The 18,451-nt window shown below is 40.0% G+C and overlaps 1 protein-coding gene across 4 annotated transcripts in view; it reads right to left on the reverse strand.

The window, feature by feature from the left end:
• Positions 1-18,451, reverse strand: part of NRG4 (neuregulin 4) — a 93,808-nt gene that overhangs the window by 66,922 nt on the left and 8,435 nt on the right. Inside the window, exon 2 of one of the 4 annotated variants that reach the window (XM_060174704.1) lies at positions 17,874-17,964. The exons of 2 other annotated variants lie outside the window; for them this stretch is intronic. The gene's annotated coding sequence lies outside the window, so the exon portion shown is untranslated. Of the gene's footprint in view, positions 1-7,701; positions 7,821-17,873; positions 17,965-18,451 lie in introns of those variants that run through there. One more of the 4 variants, XM_060174705.1, reaches the window with a different exon arrangement.

Genomic DNA, 18,451 nt, shown 5'->3' on the forward strand with positions numbered 1-18,451 from the left:
AACTTTCAGGGCAGGCTTGGTAACAGTTTATTCTTTCAACTGTTGCTTGTCTGAGAAGGTTTTTATGCCTCCATCTAGTCTGAATGACAATCCAGCAGGATACAGTAGTCCTGGTTGAAAGCCATTCTCATTGAGCACTCGATAGATATCTTGCCATTCTCCTCTGGCCTGTAGTGTTTGTGTGGAGAAGTCTGCTGCTAATCTTAAAGGTTTTCCTCTGTAGGTGACTCTTTGTTATTCTCTTGCAGCCTTCAGGATCCTTTCTGTATCCTTATTCCTTCTCATTCTAAATAGTATGTGTCTTGGTATCTTTAAGTCTTGGTTAATTCTGTCTGGGACCTTCTGGGCTTCTTGTCTTTTATATTGTCTAGACTAGAGAAGTTCTCAGCTATTATGTCCTGAAGAATGCTTTCTTCCCCTCCGTTTCTTCTTCTGGTAAGCCAATAATGTGATATTATTTATTTTGAAGTCATCCCATAGGTCTCTGTTATTGTTTTCAGTATCTTTTAATCTTTTTGAGATTACTTCCTTTTTAGTTGTCTTTAATTCATCCTCGATCTTGCTAATTCTGTCTTTAGCCTCACTTATTTTATTCTCTCTCCCCTGTACTGTTTTCTGGAGTTCATTTATTTTGTTACTCTGTTCTGATACTGTTTTAGCTTGTTTAGCTAGTTGTGTTCTTAGCTCAGCTCTTTCAGCTTTCAGCTCTCTAATAACCGTGAAATAATTAGTGTTTTCTTCCAGAGTCTCATTTGTTGTTTCTGCATTTCTAATGACAATTCTTTCAAACTCTTTACTCACTCCTGTGAGTATTTCCTTAACAAGCATTTGGATGTTGACCTCACTATTTTGTGTTTCAACCTTTGGGGGGCTTTTAGCTGTACTCTTGTTCATTTCTCCAATATTTCTTCTTGTTGGTTTAAACATTCTATATATTATGTTATGAGGTCCCTCTCTCAGTACTTTTCAAATTACTGATCACTCTTGCCCGGATTGACTTGTGTCTAAGTAAGGTACTTAAAGAGTTCACAGTTATGGAAATTAACAGTTGTTTCAATATTATTTCAATCCCTGAGTTGGAGCACAGAGGCTGTTAAAAGCCTCTTTTGTTCTTTTTCTTCCTTGTAGGCAGGCTATGGGATCCTGAGGGCTTTTAAACTTCAGGTAGGCTTCTTAGCTTAATCACTCACTCTTGACCCAGAGGTGAGTGATTAAGGGTGGGGGAGAGGTTTCACAGTGGTTATGCAAAAAGATGCTCACACCCCCAAGGATCCAAAGCTCTGGGCTCAGTTCAGCTTCTCTGCCAAGCTGGGCAGCACTGCTGGGCCCTGTGAGTTTCTTTCTTTCTTTCTTTCTTTAATATTTATTTCCATTTGTTGCCCTTGCTTTATTGTTGTAGTTATTATTACTGTTGTTATTGATGTCATTATTGGACAGGACAGAGAGAAATGGAGAGAGGAGGGGAAGACAGAGAGGGAGAGAGAAAGATAGACACCTGCAGACCTGCTTCACCTGAGACTCCCCTGCAGGTGGGGAGCTGGGGGCTGGAACCAGGATCCTTATGCCGGTCCTTGTGCTTTGGGCCACATAAGCTTAACCTGCTGTGCTACTGCCCAACTCCTGGCCCTGTGAGTTTCTAAACAAGTCCCATTTATAGTCTATAGGTTCTGAGGCAACAATTCACCATGTTCTCATCAGGAGAACCAGCCCCACTGCTAGGCCACTGAGGTGTAGCTCTTCTCCTGAGTTTTCTGGTCAGTTTTCTGTTCCCAGATGTCAGCACAGGGCCTCGCCCCTGCTGCTCTAGCCTCTGCAGGCAGTAGCAATGGAGACTCACAGCTGCATTTGCTGAGTCTTAGGGGAGTCCTCTCCTCCCTTCAGCAGTCTTTTTGTTGGTAAAACAGACTGGAGGTGGTGACTCAACTGGTAAACTGCTGGACTGTTACTAGCCGCTCAATCTCTCCTTAGGCTTCTCCCTGTCCAGGAGCCACACGTGTTTGCACTCACTGGTCATTTGGTAGGTTCCTGAAGTCGTTCTAGTCCTGCCTTGTTGCGGTCCCAGTGATGTCTCTCAAAGACAATTTCTATATAACCTTTACATATATATATACACAAATATATAAGTATATATCATGTTAGTATCAAGTATTTAAATTTTAAGCATTTTAATGAAAAACCAGTAGCCCTTATTTAAGCTACAGCTTTGTGATGCCACTCACCAACATGAAAATTACTGTTAAGTTGTATGTAATAATTTGTAAGTAAAGTATTTTTGTTATTTCAATGAGAGAAATAGAGGAGGGGTGGGGTTAAGAACAGAGCACTGCTCAGTTCTAGGTTTATGGTGGTGCTAAGGATAGAACCTGGAACCTGGGAGCCTCAGGCATAAAAGTCTTTGCGTAACCATTATGCTGTCTCCCCAGCCCAATGTGTAATTTCATAACATATAAGACATTTATTAAGAAACTATGGAAACTGCTTTTTCTTTTCTCTTTTTCTCACAATACCAAGACACTTAATGATTCTGAAGAAGAAAATCTAATGTTTATTAATCTAAGTTTTTCCTCTAAAATAAAGCCTTGATCTGAGGGTCGAGTGGTATTGCAGCAGGTTAAGCACATATGGCACAAAGCACAAGGATTCTGGTTCGAGCTCCTGGCTCCCCACCTGCAGGGGGTGTCACTTCACAAGTGGTGAAGCAGGTCTTCAGGTGCCTATCTTTCTCTCCCCCTTTCTGTCTTCCCCTCCTCTCTCAATGTCTGTCTGTCTTACCCAACATTTTTTGTTTTTGTTTTTACCGGAGCACTGCTCAACTCTGGTTTATGGTGGTATGGGGGATTGAACCTGTGACTTTGGAGCCTTAGCCATGAGAGTCTCTTTGCATAACCATTATGTTATCTACTCCCGTTGTATATTCTTTTCTTTTGGGATGAAAGGCTCTCAATATACCTGTTATATTAATCTCATCTGTGACTTCATTTAAGGCCTATTTTTCCTTGTTAATTTTTTGTACTGATGATCTTTTGCTGTGAGTGGTGTTTTAAGATCTCTTACTACTATTGTGTTGTGGTCAATGTCTCCTTGAGGTCAGTGAACACTTGTTTTGGAGTGCATACATACTGGATAACCATTATGCTATCTCCTCCACTTGTGCACTTACAGTAGGAGTGTTTATACTGACAATGGTTATGTCTTCCTGTTGGGTTGATCCTCTGACAAATATGTAGTGTCCATCTCTCTCATCACTTTCTTTGCTTAAAAGGCTACATTATCTGTATTACTGGCTTGCAATATCTTGTTTCAGCCTGTCATTTCTTGGAGCTTCTGCTTGTCTTTCTTTTCAATGTGTGTTTCCTGGAGACATACAATAGATCTTTTTATCCATTCAGCCACTCTGATTGGTAAATTTAAGCCATTCATATTTAGGGTGATTATTGATAAATGTGGTTTACTTATGGCCATTCTGATTTGAAGCTGCTTTATGTTGTTTTTTTCCTGTTTGCTTCTGCTTGTTATTTTGTGTGGATGGCATTCCATAGTGGTCTTGTCTACTCAATATATGTTTCCCATTTGTCTCTGTGTTATTTTTTTATTTTGTGGTTACCATGAGTATTGTGTCTAACTTATAAAAGCTACAACAGTTTTTCTTAAGTTGGCTTTGGTTCACCAAGATTTGATTATATTGCTCTCCTGCTGTTTCCAGACTCTGGGAAGTAATAACATGGGAGAAGTTCTTTCTCCTGAGTGCTCAAAGAACAAGCAAAATTATTTTCCTAGTCAACTAGTGAGACCTGAGTAGCTTTCTCATTCTTTTTCCATTCATTAATCACATGTATCTGCACACCTATTTTCAGCTAAGTGCGTTTCTTAAGAAATTCTCCTTGTAATTGTTATGGCTTTAACTAGTTAATCAGAGGAATGAAGTGCAGAAGCTGCTAGCCATGCCACCCAAAGTTGACTGTGATTTATTTTCCTAGCTGGCTTCTGGGAACTGAGTAGACCACAGGGCTTTAGTTCTTAGCCAGAGTTTCCCTTAAACACTGGTGAGTCCTTGATTCTGTTGCCCGAGTCCACTGGTTAAGCATTCAGACCTACCTTCTTGCCACTGAGAATGGCCTTCTGTTGCATAACTCCTAAAGGCACCACTTGCCACTGTGAAGCATGGCTTCTTAGTCCTGAGAATCTCTCCCTCACTAGTTTTTCACACACTGACCATGCATGACTGCAACCACCTGTGGCTAAGTAAGTTTCTGAAAAAAATTCCAGTTTTAATTTGGTGATTTTTCAGGTGATTTTTTCATTGCTTTAACTAGCTAATCAGAGGAGCAACAGGAGACAGCTACTACTCTTATGGCCACACCTCCAGAAGTCGAATTAAGTGCCAATAATTTTTCAAACTTGTGTGTGTGTGGTCTCAAATTGTCAAGATGGAATACAACTCCACTACAATTAGCAAACTCTGGACATTTCTGGATGATGGATTCATTCTAACTACTCAACTGCTGGTAGCACACATTTGAAAAGTTGGTTCCTTAGTAGGAGCTTGAAAAACACACCTAAAAAGTCCCACCACACTAAGAGCATAACCTTCTTCTGATGAATGTCTGCTTTTGGTATTGTTGAGGCAAATCATCATGCCATGACCAAGACCTTTTGTGTACCACATTACTGTAAACAATCTACTTCTCAACATGAGTTATCAGTCGTTTCAAAAAAGAATCATTTTGCTCATGTTTAATAAGCATATTGCAGATGGTTATAGGTGAGTCAAATAAACTTGAATTCATGTGAGACCCTAATATTAAGCTTGCTTACATATCCCAACTTCTTCCAGTGGTGGTCATGAACACCTGAATGTCAGATGTTCAATGCTTCTACAATCTCTTGGGTGATGTAAGGTAGGTTTCACTTGATCATGCCTTTATTTTGTACTCTTCAAACTTGGTGGGCTTCTCTGACCCAGGAGCATTCAGATCAAAATCACCAGCCTGGAATTTCATAAACCATCACTGACACTGACATTGTTATTTGTTTATTTATTTATTTTGTGTGGCTTCACTTTTCACCTATAGCTTACTTCCTTTATCCTTCCTTCTTTCTTTTTATTGATTTAACAATGATCAACAAGACCATAGGATTAAGAGGGATACAATTCCTACTGCCAGATTTCTATATCCTATCCCCTCCAATAGAAGCTTTCCCATTCTTTCTCCCTCTGGGAGTATGGACCCAGGATCATTATGATGTGCAGAAGGTGGGTCACTGACATTCTTGTAGAGCACTGTCATCATAAATGTTATGGAACTTTTCACAAATTTTATGCACATTATTCCCTTTATTGAAGTAAAATAATAAAATATAGAGAAAATGCACACTTTGGTCTTCTGTCTTCAACTTGTTAAATCTCCAAAATTCCACCAAATCACTCAATTTTTTAATGAGGCTAGAACTGTCACCAGTCAAATGACATAGCAATAGCATAGATGTGAATGGCTCTAGTATTTCCAAAAATGAATTTGTGCCATCTGTTGCAAAAATGTGTCATATCTTTTCCAACAACTCAATAATATAATTTTTGGTGGTAAGTTCTTTCAGTTTATTTTTAAAATAATTTCAGTGTACAGTGCTATTAAATCGTATCCCTTACATGTGAGACCTTTAATTAAAAGATGAAAAATGACAGATTAATAAGAAATCATAAATGGCAGTGCAGTGCTCTAAGTTGTCTTTCTGACACACAATTACAACAATTTTAAAAGTTTCTGATATTAGACATTGACATTTAAAAAAAAATCTTCAGCTTACAATACTTTTTTTTCCCAGACCACTGATCAGCTCTGGCTTTGCATAACCATTATGTTGTCTACCCCCATCTTTAAAGTTCTTTTTAATTGCCACCAATTGGTAGTTTTTAAAAATCCACCAGCAGTTTTGTTACTGCTGGGGCTCAGTGCTTTCATGACAAAATCAGTGCTCTTAGCAGTCATTTTTTCTCTTTTTTAAATTTTTGAATTATATTTATTTAATGGCTAGAGATAGGCAGAAGTTGAGAGGGAAGTGGGTGATAGAAAGGGAGAGAGAGAGAGAGAGAGACACTTGCAGCACTGCTTCACCACATGCAAAGCTTTTCCCCTGCAGGTGGGAACCGGGGGCTTAAACTTGGGTCCTTGTGCACTGTAACATGTATACCCAATCAGGTGTGCCACCACCCACTCACTCCTTTTTCTAATTAAAAAAAAATATTTCGGGAGTCGGGCTGTAGCACAGCAGGTTAAGCGCAGGTGGCGCAAAGCACAAGGACCGGCATAAGGATCCCGGTTCGAACCCCGGCTCCCCACCTGCAGGGGAGTCGCTTCACAGGCGGTGAATCAGGTCTGCAGGTGTCTATCTTTCTCTCCTCCTCTCTGTCTTCCCCTCCTCTCTCCATTTCTCTCTGTCCTACCCAACAACGACAACAACAATAATAACTACAACAATAAAACAACAAGGGCAACAAAAGGGAATAAATAAAATAAATATTTAAAAAAATATATATATATATATATATTTTGTGGTCCACGAGGTGGCGCAGTGGTAAAGCTTTGGACTCTCAAGCATGAGGTCCCAAGTTCGATCCCCAGCAGCATGTGTGCCAGAGTGATGTTTGGTTCTCTCCTCCTATCTTTCTCATAAATAAATAAAATGTAAATATATATATTTTCTATTATTTGATATGGTAGAAATTGACAGGGGAGGGGGACAGAGAGGGAAAGACACCTGCAGCTCTGCTTCACCTCTGGTGACACCCCACCCTGCAGGTGAGGACTAGGAGCTTGGACACAGGTCCTTGAGCATGGTAACAGAACGTGCTTATCTGAGTGTACTTAACAGGGGCACCACCTCCTGGCCTCCTGCCCATCCTCTACTCCATTCTAGTCTATTCTTTCTCATATCAAAAAAAAAAAAATAGAGGAAAAAGGAAAATAGAATCAGGAGAGAGACATACTTCACTGCTCATGAAATGTCCCCCTTGCAGTTAAAGACTGAGGGCTCGAAATAGGATCTTGCACATGGTAACATGTGTGCTCTATTGGGAGCACTACCTCCCACTTCCTAAATTAATTTCTTTTTTTTATACTTGTTTCTTTTCCCTTTTGTTGCCCTTGATTTTTTTTAAAATTGTTGTTGTAGTTATTATTGTTGCTGTTATTGATGTCGTCATTGTTAGATAGGGCAGAGAGAAATAAAGAGAGGAGAGGAAGACAGAGGGGGAGAGAAAGCAGACCTGTTTCATGGCCTGTGAAGTGACTCCCCTGCAGGTGAGGAGCCGGGGGCTCGAACTTGGATCCTTAAGCTGGTCCTTGGGCTTCATGGCACATGTGCTTAACCCGCTGCATTTCAGCCTGACTCGTCCTAAACTAATTTCTTAGAAAGTTAAAAAATTATCTGGTGGTCTAGAAGGTGGCACAGTGGATAAATCACTGGACTCTCAAGCGTGAGGTCCCAAGTTCAATCCCCCACAGCACATGTACCAGAGTGATGTCTGGTCCTTTCTCTCTCTCCTTCTATCTTTCTCATGAATAAAATATTTTAAAAAATAATCTGGATCATGTCTTGCTAGCACATGAATAAAAAATTTAAAACCAGCTTTTTATAATACCAAATGCAATTATTATCATAGCCTCTAAAGAAATTGTTTATGCTCCTTAGGTTCATATTTACCTTTGGTTGATGTTCAAGCATTTCCTTATGATATAAAAAGCTGGCACCCATGACTATTACCACTAATTAATTTTGAGAAGGGCAAAAATAGAAAAAGCACATCTTGAACCTCATATGGTTGAGTCAACAATTGGATTTTTCTTTTTCTGAAATGAACAAAAACATTTAAAAGGACAACTGGAAGAAAAGTACTATCCTGACAAAAAGTATTTAGAGTAAAACACTACTTTGACAGTAATACACATTTACTAGTAGTCAATGATGCAAAACTAACAAAGGGGGCTGGGTGTTGGTGCACCTGGTTGAGTACATGTTACTGCTGGGCTAGCTTCCCCGGAGAGAGAGGAGGAACTCATGGCACATGCTAATACAATTCTTTATTGATGCAGACGCCCCAGAGTCTGAGTGTGAGCACAGCGGGTTTAGGTCACGTGGAGCTAGCAAAATGGCCACCTCCCACTATGCTTGCCAGCCCTTCTCCAGGTCTGAACGCAGAAGAGAAAGAGAGCAAAACCAGAACAGCAGCGGGCTTATAAGGTAAAAATGGAAGTGGCAAGTCGGGAATGGGATTGGCTAGGAAAGAGGGTGGAGAGAGGCAAAAGGGATGCTGGGAAGGTGGAAGTGTCCTTAGCAACTGTTGTGATGGTTTTAACTGAATTAGCAATACCCTAAGGGGATAACGTGGTAGGGATCTTTCAGGCAGAACAATGATTATGAAAATGGACCATAATGTCAGCAATGGAGCATGGGGCAGAGCGGGGGGGGGGGGGGGGGGGGTGGCTGGCTTTAAGGCCCAACACGTTACCATTCACAAAGATCAGGGTTCAGGTCCCTGCTCCTCACCTTGGAGAGGTGGGGTGGGATAGGAAGCTTCAGGAAAGGTGAAGTAGGTCTTCAGGTGTCTCTCATTCTGTCTCCCTCTCTATACCCTTTCCCTCTCAATTTCTCTGTTCGGGGGCTAGGTGGTGGCGCACCTGCTTAAATGCTTATTGTACAAAGCACAAGGATCTGGGCTCAAGCCCCTGCTCCCCACATGTAAAGGGAAAGCTTCACAAGCAGTGCAGCAGGTCTGCAGATCTTTCTCTCTCCCTTTTTTCATTTTTAATTTTTTATTGTTGTTGTAGCTATTGTTGCTGATGTCATCATTGTTAGGACAGAGAGAAATGGAGAGAGGTGGGGAAGACAGAAAGGGGGAGAGAAACAGAGACACCTGCAGACCTGCTTCACCACCTGTGAAGTGACTCCCCTGCAGGTGGGGATCGGCTCGAACCAGGATCCTTTTGCCAGTCCTTGCACTTTGTACCATGTGCACTTAACCCCTTATGCTACTGCCCAACTCCCTCTCCCTTTCTTTTTTTAAAATTTATTTATTTTCTTTTGTTGTCGTTTTTATAATTAAATTGATAATTTTCCCCTCTCATATTAATTAAATAGTAATTTATATGACTACAAATTGACAGGAGTGTTCATAAACACCATTCCCACCACCAAAAGACTGTCCCATCCTCCCAAAGCTGAACATCCACCCTCCTCGTTTTTTTAAAAATTATTGTAGTTATTACTGTTATTATTGATATTGTCGTTGTTGGATAGGACAGAGAGAAATGGAGAGAGGAGGGGAAGACAGAGAGGGGGAGAGAAAGACAGACACCTGCAGACCTGCTTCACCACTTGTGAAGCAACTCTCCTGCAGGTGGGGAGCCGGGGTTCGAACCGGGATCCTTATGCCGGTCCTTGTGCTTTGCGCCACCTGCACTTAACCGCTGCGCTAACACCCAACTCCCTCTTTCTCCTTTTCTATTTCCCTCTCCTCTTTCAATTTCTCTCTGTCCTAGCCAATAAAATGAAAAAACAAATCCATTAGGAGCAGTGGATTCGTAGTGCTGGCAGTGATCCCCAGTGATAGCCCTGGAGTCAAAAAGAAAAAAAAATCTGTCCTATCTAATAAAAAAGAAAGAAGGAGAGCCACCAGGAGCAGTGAACTTGCTGTGCCGGCACTGAGCCCCACCAATAGTCCCAGTGGCAAAGAAAATGAAAAGAAAAACAAACAAACAAAACAGAAAACCTAAAAAGATTGCTCTATGTAAAAGTCAAGAATTTATATTGAACTTAGTCTACTAGACTCAGCAATTTCTTTCTTCAGATCTTAATTTGGATGTAATAAATACTTAGCATTCTTTACTAAATAACTCAGAATGGAAATCAATTTTCTTCCTATCTATCTATCTATCTATCTATCTATCTACTTATGTCATTGCTGGGGCTTCCTAGCTCCAGCATGACTCCCTCCACCCTCAGATAGAGAAGGAGACAGAGGCTGGCAAAACAGCTTAACTGGTAGAGTACTGGACTTGCAGGCCAGAAATTCCATTTAAACTCCAGGTGCTGCATATGCTGGGGTGGTTCTCTCTCTCTCTTCACCTTTGCCTCACATTAAGTTTTTATCTCATATGAAATAAATAAAATAAATCTTAAAGCAGACAAAGAGAAAGATACCATAGTACTGAAGCTTCCTGTGACATATCGAGGTAAGGCTTAAACCTGGACTGAAGCATGAAAAAGCAGGTGCACTACCCGGGTAAGCTTTTTAGCTGGCCTTGGAAATCAGTTTTCAAAAAGTGTTTACTAATGATATAAAAGAATAGTGTGGAGAGTTGGGCGGTAGTGCAGCAGGTTAAGCACAGGTGGCACAAAGCGCAAGGAACAAGGCCCCAGCTCCTCACCTGCAGGGTAGTCGCTTCACAAGTGGTGAAGCAGGTCTGCTGGTGTCTCATTTTTCTCCCTCCCTATCTCCCCTTCCTCTCTCAATTTCTCTTTCCTAACCAAAAAAAAAAAAAAAAAAAAAAAAGGAAAGAAAGAAAGAAAAACAGGAAAAAAAGGATCGAAAGAAAGCTAGAAGGAAGGAAGGAAGGAGAAAATGGCTGCCAGGAGCAGAGTGCTGGACTCATAGTGTGGGCATCAAGCCCTAGCAGTAGTCCTGGAGGCAAAAAGAGACAAAAGAACAGTTAAACTAGGCTACCACCTAACACCATACACCAAAATCAGGTCAGAATGGGCTTGTGTATTAGACAAGAAACTTGGATCATCACATCAAATATGTACTTGGAGACTCAACCCTATGGGCATGAAAATATTAAGCTACCTACCTCCACATTCTTTTTTGTTGTTGTTAAGACTGGGTACACTATTGGCCTTAAAAATTACAGGTGACCCTATTTGGGAGCTATTCTCTTCCTTGATTCAGCTTTCTAGCCTTTTTTTTTTTTTTTCCAGCCATGACATCATTCCCCCAGACAATAACTTGGGTCCATCTGCATATCAGATGTCAAGCTCAGGCAAAAACTAGTAAAGTCATGGGCCCCTTGGAATATACCTAAAATAGACCTACTAGCTTTTTCCAAACTGGAGACCCCAAATCTTCATCTGCAATATTCTAACCTTTGGTTCCTGATTAGTCAACTGTTTGCTCTGCTTTCTATCTTAACTCTTTTTCTGCCACCATGTTTCAGATGCCACCATGATGCCAATCTGACTTCCCTGGACAGACAACTCCACTAATGTGTCCTGCAGCCCTGCTTCCCCAGAGCCCTGCCCCATTACGGAAAGAGAAAGACAGACTGGGAGTATGGATCAACCTGTCAACATCCATGTTCAGCGGGGAAGCAATTACAGAAGCCAGACCTTCCACATTCTGCACCCCACAATGGCCCTGGGTCCACACTCCCAGAGGGATAAAGAATAGAAAAGCTATCAGGGGAGGTGATGGGATAAGAAGTTCTGGTGGTGGGAATTGTGTAGAGTTGTACCCCTCTTATCCTATGGTCTTGTCAGTGATTCCATTTTATAAATAAAAATTATTTAAAAAAATTACAGGTAACCTAAAAAGCATTTTGGTCCATACTCCCAGAGTGGTAGTGAGTAATAGGAAGAGATGATCAGAGGGCTCTGAACTCCATTTCCACCAGGACCCAAAGTGTTTATCACCAGGAATTTTGTTTTTATACTATCACTGAAAGAGAGGCAACTCTAGAAAACACCAGAGGAAGTCAGGCACTATTTCTCTTATCTGAGGGGGGGGGGGGGGACATTCAGAAGTAGGAATAAGTGTAGGTGTGAATTAGAAAGGAAGTGAAAGCAGGACTGTAGAAAAAAAAAAATGGGATTGTGGTCCAGGAGGTGGTGTAGTGGATAAAATGTTGGTCTCTCAAGCATGAGGTTCTACTTTCAATCCCCAGCAGCACATGCACCAGAGTGATGTCTGGTTCTTTCTCTCTCTCTCTCCTCCTATCCCTCTCATTAATAAATAAAAAAATATATTAAACAAAGAAAAAAATGGGACACACGCACACACGGAACTTGTATCTGTGACCCTGGGAGAACTACTGCAGTTTCCAATGGAAGGGACAGGGACACAGAATTGGTGCTGAGAACAGTGTGGAGTCAGTCATACCCCTATTATCTTATATTTTTTGTAAATCAATATTAAATCACTAATAAAAATGAAAAATTATGGATAAAAAGGAAGGATACCTACTAGGGAGACCACTAGCAACCTCTGCCATAGTGGATATTTTTAACTTTAGGAGACTATTTGAGAAACAGTAACCAACTTCTATTTGGTAAAATTTCAAGCACTGTAACAGAAGTAAGGAAATAAAACTCCCTCAAGCAGTATAACAGAATATATTTTAGGTCGAGATCAAGCAATCTATCCAGTTTAGGAATCTATCCCTGAAATTAGCACCCTTCTGAAACTCTGCTTTTCAGACTCTTCCCTTCCTTCAATTCTGAACCCACAGATTTTCTAAAATATCCATGTTTATTAACAACTGTTTCTATGGCAGCAGAGCCCCTGGTGGTGGGGCACAGGGGTGGAGGCTATTTATAAGTTAAGAACTGACAGTACATGCCAATAGCAGCTGCTATTGATGAAATCCTTGAGGAATTCTGAAATACTGTGAAAAAACAAAATTAGGAATATTAGCGTAATCTTTAGTTCAAGAAACCTCTTGTTTATAGTTTGTTTCCTATAAAGGTCCACTGTCTGGAAGAAAATACACTGCTCAACATTGTATAAATGTTTATTAAATAGTTCTATCATGTGGCAAATTAACAATGTGCATTCTGGTTTTACATATTACATTCACAAGGTTGTGAGACTGATTTAATTCTCTCTGGGAAATTTACTGACCACATTGGGTTTCTAAAACCATAAGATCAAGGCAGATCTTGATAAATTCACTGAGTTTATACCACTTTTCTAGTAAAAGTAGCTGGCTTGCCCCACACAACAGTGTTTTACACTACTATGTATAGGACAGGGACACTTTCTCTAAAACATTTATAGAAACAATAAACCAATTTTCATTCCATGTAGCCACTCACAAAAATCACTTTCTTTGATGTAGATATATGTTACCAAAATATATCCAAGTCACAACCATCTAAAATCTAAGTTTCCATGTAAATCTCAATTTACAGTTGTTGTTTTTTTTTTATTTTATTTATTTTCCCTGTTGTTGTCCTTGTTTTTATTGCTGTTGTAGTTACTATTGTGGTTGTTACTGATGTCGTCGTTGTTGGATAGGACAGAGAGAAACTGAGAGAGGAGGGGAAGACAGAGACGTGGAGAGAAAGACAGACACCTGCAGACCTGCTTCACCACCTGTGAAGTGACTCCCCTGCAAGTGGGGAGCCAGGGGCTCGAACCAGGATCCTTATGTAGGTCCTTGTGCTTTGCGCCACCTGCGCTTAACCCGCTGCGCTACCGCCTGACTCCCTCAATTTACAGTTTTTATACATAAAAAGGTATGTAGCATAGGGGTCAAGCCAGGGGGCTAGAATGCAAAATCCCAGTTTCACATTAGAAATTCACCCTATAATAAGTATATGACATTAGGCAAAAAATCTTTGCGCTCAGCCTCATCTCTATATGAAAGTTATAGACGAATGGAGCAGAATAACTACCTACTTCAAAATGTTGCTGGATATAAAACTTGCATGTGTAAAGTGTAGGGAACATAAGTACTCAACAGGTGCTAGCTAAGAAGACCTAAATGGGGCCAGGTGGTGGTGCACCTGGTTAAACATACACATTACAATGTGCAAGGACCCAGGTTCAAGATCCTGGTCCCTACCTGCAAGGGAAAAGCTTCATGAGTGGTGAAACAGGGTTGCAGGGTCTTTTTCCTTTATCTCCTGTCTCACTTCAATTTGTCTGTCTCTATCAAATAAATAAATAGATAGATAGATAGATAGATAGATAGATAGAATATATTTAATGGCCCAGGAGGTGGTACAGTGGATAAAGGCCAGCAGCACATGTACCAGAGTGATGTCTGGTTTTTTTTTCTCTCTCTCTCTCTTCCTATCTTTCTCATACATAAATAAATAAAATCTTTTTTTTAAAAAAGAATTTATTTTAAAAAAGACCTAAACAACATTTGGCTATATAATATACAAACCTGAAATGATGTAATAACAAAGAAACATTTTTATATGTAAAATATGAAGCTACATAGAGTCTTCAAAATTATTCATCGAGACTCAGTTTCAAAACTGGCTGAGTGATTTAGAAATTCTTTTAATCAACTGCCACATGGCATTAGAACAGCTCCCACTGGAGAGGCAGCATAATGGTTCTGCAAAAGTCTTTCATGCCTGAGGCCCTGAGGTCCCAGGTTCAGTCCCCAGCAGTACCACAAGCCAGAGTTGATCAGTGCTCTGGTCTTTATCTTTATTTCTGTATCTCTGTTTTATTAAATAAACAAAATATTAAAAAAATTAAAAGTTCCCTTTTTGGGCTACCAGGAATAGTCTTGAATTATGCATGCCTCCAATAAATTGCTATTAACTGTACAAAGACATAAAATCAATAAAAACCACAGAACTTCCCAACCCTTCTGGCCTCTGCTTCTTGTGTCCTGGTCTTTCTTGAGTCTTGCCATGTCCTTGAAGTCTAGAAAATCAGTCTATAATCAATATCCAGGCACAGTAAGTCTCTGAGAAATGTCTCAAAGACTTCTTCCTGATCACTTCACATCTGAGTACCATTTTCAGTCCTAAGTAATTATTATATTTTCCCATTTTTCTAAGTATACATAACTGGTTGTGGTTAATAATTCCTTACTTATAAAGAAGTATTATCTGAATGACCCTGATTTCCCTCTAGCATATGTCTACTTTTCACCCCTAATTAAATACTTCTTTCATTTGTTTTATTTACTTACCTCCATCAACACGTTTCTTCTTTCCTTTCAGTTACATCTTCACTCTCAAGCCTCCACCCCCAACCATACTCACACTGTACCTAATCCCTCAACTTTTCAGTCATTCCACATCCTCCACCCCATTATGGAGAAATAAACACTTCTTTGGGGACAAACTCTTTGTTATTCAGAATTTATTTTTCACTTACATTGTTTACTCAAATAAAAAATGATGCTCTCAACTTGGACTGAAGTTGGTGTATTGCACCAAAATAAGAGTCTCTGGGGTGGAGGGGAAGGCTTAGGTCCTGGAATGTGATGGCAGAGGAGGACCTAAAGGGGGTTGAATTGTTATGTGGGAAACCAAGAAATGTTACACATGTACAAACTATTGTATTTTACTGTTGACTGTAAACTACTGATCAACCAATAAAGAAATTTAAAAAAAAAAATCTTGCTCTCCCTTAGGTCACTAGATACCTTTTTTTTTTCCCTTAGAAATATTTAGTACTTATTTTCTCCTTTCTTAGAATCAGAGGAAAGAAATAAGTTTTTCCTTGCTCCCCAGTGCCATTTTTAAGATTATCACATTATAGGTGATTTAATATTCTTTGAGCTCTCCACCTTATCAAAAAACCTTTAGAAACTCGCTCTCAGCCCCTCACTCTCAACTCACTCTTATCTTGCGCACTTATCTTTAGATGTATCCTCCCATCCTTCCCTCTAATTTCAATACAAGTGACTCATTAAGAGCCCATATTTTTAATTCCTGTCCATGTTAATATATATGCACCTGGAAAGTATTGCATGAAACAGAAAAAGTGAAATATGTTAATGATGGTTCATGGTCAACAATGAAACAAGTGAACAAAATTTATGACTATTTCTGTGCTCATAAAACAAATATCCATTACATGTCTATTGTCAAGTTCTTTTTTTTTTTTAATAGTTTTTTTTAATATTTATTTTCCCTTTTGTTGCCCTTGTTGTTTTATTGTTGTAGTTATTATTGTTGTTCTTGATGTCAGCATTGTTGGTTGGATAGGACAGAGAAAAATGGAGAGAGGAGGGGAAGACAGAGAGGGGGAGAGAAAGATAGACACCTGCAGACCTGCTTCACCGCCTGTGAAGCGACTCCCCTGCAGGTGGGGAGCCGGGGGCTCGAACCGGTTCCTTTCGCCTGTTCTTGTGCTTTGCGCCACGTGCGCTTAACCCACAGCGCTACCGCCCGACTCCCTATTGTCAAGTTCTATAAGCTTATGTATTTAATCACTAGAAACATATACTGCCTAAGACACTGTTTTTCAAAATAAGTTGTAATATCAAGTTAGAAGGTCTTATGATGGGTATGTAAGTGGATATAAAAACCATTCTCTTTTATTTATTTTTTCCTTCAGAGTTATTGCTGGGGCTCAGTGCCTGCACCACGAATTCACTGCTCCTGGAGGCTATTTTTTTTCCCTTTTGTTGCCCTTGTTTTATTGTTGCTGTGGTTATTATTGATGTCGTTGTTGTTGGATAGGACAGAGAGAAATGGAGAGAGGTGGGGAAGACAGAAAGGGGGAGAGGAAGATAGACACCTGCAGACCTGCTTCACCGCTTGTGTGAAGGGACCCCCCTGCAGGTGGGGAGCCAGGGGCTTGAACCGGGATCCTTACACCAGTCCTTACACTTCGCACCATGCACACTTTAACCCGCTGCGCTACCGCCTGACTCCCCTCTTTTAATTTTTTAAAAGAATTTTCTTTTTTTTAATTTTTAAAACTTTATCTATTTATTGGATAGAGACAGCCAGAAACCAAGAGGGAAGGGGGTGATAGAGAGGGAGAGAGACAGAGAGATACCTGCAGACCTGCTTCACTCACAAAGCTCTCCCTCTGAAGTGGGGTTGGGGGATCGAACCTAGGTCCTTGTGTACTGTAACATGTATGTTCAACCAGATGTACTACCACCCTGTCCCTATAAAAACTATTCTTGAGGGGGCTGAGCAGTGGCACACCTGGTTAAGTGCACATAATACTAAAAGCAAGTACCCATGCAAGGATCCAGGATCAAGTTCTGGGTTCCTTACCTGCAGGTGAGATGCTTCACAATCAGCGAAACAGGTCTGCAGGTGTCTATCTTTTTCTATATCCCACTTCCCTCTCCATTTCTCTCTGTCTTATCCAATAAAATAGAAAAAAGAAAAAAGGCCACCAGAAGCAGTGGATTCTTAGTGCCACACAGAGCCCCAGTGATAATCCTGGAGCTAAAATAAACAAACAATTCTTGGCAGATGGTTGGGATTAGAAAGAGGTGAAATTTTCCAAGGTAAATTATTCTAATAACATTTTAAATTTCAAAATCTTTGATTTTCTTCATCTAAATTTCTCTTGCTACTTATTCCTTGTGAAGATGGGAAAAGGAAAGGCACACACAGTATGTCAGCATCTTATCTACTTCAAAACCATTATCAGGCAATCTGAGACATGACACAGCCGGTAAAGTGCTAGGCTTGCAAGCATGAGGTCTCAGATTCCAACTCCAATAGCACATGTAGCAGTGTGATGTCTAGTTCTCTCTCCTCCTATCATATATATATACACTATTGTCACCTTTTTGTCTGTACTTTGCTAAGTTCAACAACTAAGACTATTTTCCAGGCTCCTCCAAAACTTTCCTAGCTCTCTTTAATTCTATTCACATTATTATTTTTTTAAAGCAAGAGGCCATGCTTATATTTAGCCCCCTTATAAGACTCTTATTTCTAATGTTGTTACAAGTAGTTAATAATCAAATGCTATTATATAGCTACAGGTTTCCCAAGTGTTAGTCCAAGGACCTGTAAATTGAAAATTATATGTATTTCCATAGTACAAAATCTCTCATTTCTCTCAAACTAACAATAATTACAGTTGACAAATTATGGTCATGCATCTGACCTCCTAAACATTAGAAAGAATGAAGTAATGAATAATTACTTACCTGAGCTGTCCTGTGGTGAAGCTTTTTTCCCTAGGTTACAGAGTAAAGAGGAAACTGGCTATCTTTTCTGCTTTGATAGGTATTGTGGTCACTATGAAAAATGTTTTACATAACAACTTTAGAAACACACAAAGAGAAGGAAAATAGAATCTATTTATAAATTCATGACCATTTTTTAATTCAGTAACATCCCAGAGGACTTCACAAGCAGAAATTTCACTTCATTATTTTAATTTTTTACAGTGTAGGGGCTCATACATGGGTGTCATCACTGTTCCTGTGCTGACTTTTTCACTCATTATTTCAATGAAAGATAGGAAGCACAATGCCACTCCATCATGTGGAACTACCCTCAGTGTCATGGTGTTTCTCTGGGTTGGAACCCAGGGCATAACACATGGTGAGGCACTTGCTTTACTGGGCACCACTGAAACTCAACTTTAAGTTTCAGAAATATTTTTTTTTGCAACTTTTGAAAAGCTTTATTTAATTTCATGAGAGAGAGATAAAGACCATAACACTGCTCAGCTTTGGCATATGGTGGTGCTGGGAATTGAACCTGGGACTTCTGGGGCATT

Source organism: Erinaceus europaeus, chromosome 16 (assembly GCF_950295315.1).
Source record: "Erinaceus europaeus chromosome 16, mEriEur2.1, whole genome shotgun sequence".
Taxonomy (NCBI): domain Eukaryota; kingdom Metazoa; phylum Chordata; class Mammalia; order Eulipotyphla; family Erinaceidae; genus Erinaceus; species Erinaceus europaeus.